This window comes from Rhinopithecus bieti, unplaced genomic scaffold, assembly GCF_001698545.2.
Source record: "Rhinopithecus bieti isolate Rb0 unplaced genomic scaffold, ASM169854v2 scaffold_1558, whole genome shotgun sequence".
NCBI classification, from domain to species: domain Eukaryota; kingdom Metazoa; phylum Chordata; class Mammalia; order Primates; family Cercopithecidae; genus Rhinopithecus; species Rhinopithecus bieti.
This window is the reverse complement of record NW_016803701.1, coordinates 500,316-505,213: the sequence shown is the minus strand read 5'-3', so window position 1 is coordinate 505,213 and position 4,898 is coordinate 500,316. Positions and strand designations below refer to the sequence as shown.

Genomic DNA, 4,898 nt, shown 5'->3' with positions numbered 1-4,898 from the left:
TGTTCTTCTCAGCACCACATCGCACTTATTCCAAAATTGACCACATAATTGGAAGTAAAGCACTCCTCAGCAAATGTAAAAGAACAGAAATTATAACAAACTGTCTCTCAGACCACAGTGCAATCAAACTAGAACTCAGGACTAAGAAAACCAATCAAAACCGCTCAACTACATGGAAACTGAACAACCTGCTCCTGAATGACACTGGGTACATAATGAAATGAAGGCAGAAATAAAGATGTTCTTTGAAACCAATGAGAACAAAGATACAACATACCATTCAGTATTTTAAATCAGTTTCTCAAAGGCTTCCTAGGAAAACAAGCACAAAATAACAGAATTTGAGCTGCCACTCATGAACTTATTTGTCTTGCCTTTGCAAGTAGAATCCATTCCACATAAAAGTACAAAGGCTTGGTCAAGAATTTCAGTTTTTTAAACCTTATATAAAGAAACTCACAAATCTGTCATTCCCTTAATTATAGTTAACCTATGTTTGCAAGCCTTGTAGTGTATATAAAATTGGTTATAAATTAATAATACTAATAAAGTTATTATTTTACTTCTTTGAAAGTAATTAATTGATATATAGTGAATTAATATGCACAGGCAGTTATATTTCATCAACTATTCTATTGCAAAATACCAAGTCATTTTCAAATCTTAATGTTAGAATAGTCATTATCTAAAACTTGAGATAAGAATTTCATTACTTAACATACAGTAAAAAAGAATTCTTAATTCTGTTTTCATTGTAAGTACTTACTCTCTGAGATTTCACCCTTCCAAAAGTTCCCACATTCCTGACACAATGAAGCAAGTGGTGATCCCCACTTGGGCATACCAGATTGGCAGCAGCAAGGGGCTTGTGCAGGCGTTCCTAAAATTACATGAAGTCATTACTGATATTGGCCCAGGAGGTACTTCTTTCACATATTCACTGTTGACAGTTGAACTCAACTACTGGTCTCCTTTAGGACCAGACTTGATTCCACCCTCATTGGTCCATATCTGTGCCATGATAATTGTTAATTGTGAATGCAGTAGTCTGTCCCCCGTTATCCATGGTTTCAGTTGCTTGCAGTCAACCTTGATCCAAAAATATTAAGCAGAAAATATCAGAAATAAACAGTTCATGTTTTAAATTCCACACCATTTTCAGGAGTGTGATGAAATCTTGCACTGTCCCACTCCATCCCATTCAGGCAGGAATCATTCTGTTATCTGGCATATTCAGTTGTATTTGCTATCTGCCCAGGAGTCAGTTTGGAGCCATCTAGGTTACTAGATTGAAAAAACCTAGTAGATATAGAGTTTGGTACCATCTGAGATTTTAGGTATTTACTAGGGATCTTGGAATATATGCCCCTAGGGTAAGGGGAAGCTACTGTAATGGGTATTGTTGCTCCACTAGAAAACCTGAGGCTCTGTTGAGGCCCAGGAAGCTACAAATGTATATACACACACACTATTTGTCTTTCAGGTTCTAATGAGTGCACTTAGAGAGAAAAGCATTGTCTTGTTAGAAAAAACATGGGGTTGGGAATTTGTCATTCTGGCATCCAGACACATTTTTGCATTAATTAAATTTCTGCACTTAGGTAGATCATTTAACCCTCTCTGCATTCCATTTTATCTGGAAAGTGTGAAAGTTTTAAGTGTAGTTAAAAGATGTAGGATTTATAGAGAGGATATATGTCCCTCTAATATCCTTTTCATTTTAAAATTATATTTCCATTTTTGGTCATTACTAAGTAGAAGAGATGCAGTTGAGAAATGAAATGCTTACTCATCAGCGAACAAAATAAGAAATGTTGAAAAGAGTCAAAATGAAGAGTGAGAGGCGTTGGAGGGGAAGGAAGGACAAAGAGCTTGGCTGAGGCTTTTTAAGAGGCCAGTCCTTCCCAGAGAGCGTGGTAGGCTCTTCGCATGGTATACAAATATTGTGAGGCCTTTAATTATCATTTGGCGAGTTTCTACTTCAGTAATTAGTGCACGTTTTGAGCACTTAAAGAACTGGACTCCCGTGCTTAAGGTGTAATTAGTCTAAAGAGCAAAGGAAATATTATTAAAAATAAAGTTGACTTTGTACATCAGAACTATTAATAGTATAGCGGCTATTGCCTATGATGTAGTAGGTGCTTTAGAAAGGAAAGAAAGTTTAGATGTAAGAGATCTGGAAATCAAATGGTTAGATTATAAAATGTAATTATTTTGCTCTTTTTTTCAAAGTAATTTAATTTAAAGGCAGCATAATCAATTAAATATATCTGGCCGTCACTGAATCTGAAATTTGGAATACTACAATTGATGCTCTTCTAGCAATTTAGGGAAACAAAATGTGGTATTTAATGACCATTGGACATTTATCATTATTAGTAAAGTCTGAAGAGGAGTTGTATTGCTTTTATTTTATTACAAACTTCATGATGTCATTTATTATTTATTCACTTAACAATAATCTAATATAGCATTAACATCATCATCCACCCATCCCCATATGATTTTGAGACATATTATACAATCTAGAAATAACAGTGGTAAACATCAGAAATACCTGTAATCACTTCACGACTTAATCATCAACGTAGAATTGAACTCACAGAAAATAATTTGTTTCATTGAGAAGAGAGACCATGGATGTTGTCCATGATTATTGCCATTAAATGTCATCATTCATTATGTGTTTCTTGCTACAGAATGGTAAATGAATTTACTATGAAATGTAAAACTGCTACATATTCAGGAATATAAAACAAAATGTGGTTGAGAATAAGCAGCTAAGTAAACTTCTTCAGATCTTCTGAAAAAAAGTAATTTTCCTGAAAGTGAGTGGCACAGCCCCATAAGCCAAATTTAAAGAACATTTTGTTAGGCTCTTTAACATGGCAATGGTATGAGGTTGGGGGAAGAGGGAATACACTCACATCATAGGCTATAATCTACCTCCTAGGCAGGAACTACTGTCTAAGGGTCACATAAGATGCCTAAGTGGGTTTGTTGGTTTCCCTGTTCTGGTCTTGTACGCTTGTGGAATGTTATTGAATGTTGGGCTTTTTTGGCATCAATTTTTATTATCGTTTGTTCCTGTCTTCTCTCTCTTTCTTTTTTTTTTTTTTTTTTTTTTTTTTTTTTTTTTGAGACGGAGTCTCGCTTTGTCTGTCGCCCAGGCTGGAGTGCAGTGGCGCTATCTCCACTCACTGCAAGCTCCGCCTCCTGGGTTCACGCCATTCTCCTGCCTCAGCCTCCCAAGAAGCTGGGACTACAGGCCCCCGCCACCATGCCCGGCTAATTTTTTTGTATTTTTAGTAGAGATGGGGTTTCACTGTTTTAGCCCGGATGGTCTCGATCTCCCGACCTTGTGATCCGCTAGCCTTGGCCTCCCAAAGTCCTAGGATTGCAGGCATGAGCCACCTTGCCCCGCCTCTCTCTTTATCTGTCAACATATGAATGGAGATAGAAGAAATATCAATGTTAAACTACCCCAGTGTGTCTGGGATTAACCCAACTGGGACATTATGCAATACTATTTACATGGATTTGGCTTACTGTTTTTTGTTTAGAATTTTTTCCATCTATTTTAAGTGAGATAAGATAGCTAATTTTTAAAAACATTTCATAGCAAATAGTCAAGCAATGTTTCAGACTTCCGCATAGTTTTTTCTTCTTTTTGTATTTGTATGCATTTATGGGGTACAAGTATGATTTAGAGTCCCTGAAACTACCAATTTGCTTTGCAAAAATTTTCTTCTTACTTTGGAGAGATATTTTAGGAACTAATAGGTCTTTTTTCAGAAAACAGTTGTCTGAAGTTTAGAAAATTTTTCAGCTTCAGTTTTTTTCTATTAAATTCAATTAAAATTAAAACATTTTATTAAAAAATGTGTACGAATGTATCCCATTTTCAATTCATTATGCATTCTATCTGAACATATGCAGAAAGAGGTGTCTAAATAATGTTTACACATTTTATGACCTTTATGTTTCAGTTTTAGGTGATTCAAAATTTTATTTAGTCTTTTCTAGTGCATAAATTTATGTCATAATAATACATAGTTTTATCAGCAAAGAAAGCTGTAATTGTTTTAAAAAATACATATATAGTTACCTGTTTTCTTGCCTTTAACATCAATATTGAGTCAATTTGCCTCAATATTTTCTTTTTCCACAATGAAACCTAAATTATTATCACTGCAAATTGATATCTTTGTGTGTGTATGCTGGGCTGATGTTCCAGTGACAAGCACCCTTAGGGTCTGAAGGCTAGGGTCTGCTTGAGATCCATGGCCATCTGTTCTGATTGGCCTTTGCCGCTACCACCTTAGTCTTTAAACATTTTTGGTATCATCTACAGGTGTATGAAAAAAAAATTAACTAAACTTAAAATGTCATAAATCTTTGTAAATAAAGATTATAAACTATTTTACTATTATTATAAACTAAGACTCAAAAGCAAATGCTATATTTTATTTTTCACCATCAGCATGAAAGTAATGTGTGATCTAAGAGTTCATTTATCATTTGTTTGTTCGAAACCTGAGGAAAACTCTGACCAGATGACCCGGCTCATAGTTCTAGCAGAATGAGGCACAGAGGAGGAGAAAAAAAGAATCATGGGCCGGGCGTGGTGGCTCAAGCCTGTAATCCCAGCACTTTGGGAGGCCGAGACGGGCGGATCACAAGGTCAGGAGATCGAGACCATCCTGGCTAACATGGTGAAACCCCGTCTCTACTAAAAAATACAAAAAACTAGCCCGGCGAGGTGGCGGCGCCTGTAGTCCCAGCTACTCGGGAGGCTGAGGCAGGAGAATGGCGGGAACCCGGGAGGCGGAGCTTGCAGTGAGCTGAGATCCGGCCACTGCACTCCAGCCTGGGCGACAGAGCGAGACTCCGTCTCA

At 36.6% G+C, this 4,898-nt stretch overlaps 1 protein-coding gene across 1 annotated transcript in view; it reads left to right on the top strand.

Annotated features, from left to right (window-relative positions):
• The window catches only part of ZNF804B (zinc finger protein 804B), a 594,788-nt gene that overhangs the window by 406,106 nt on the left and 183,784 nt on the right, over positions 1-4,898 (top strand). The window lies entirely within an intron of this gene.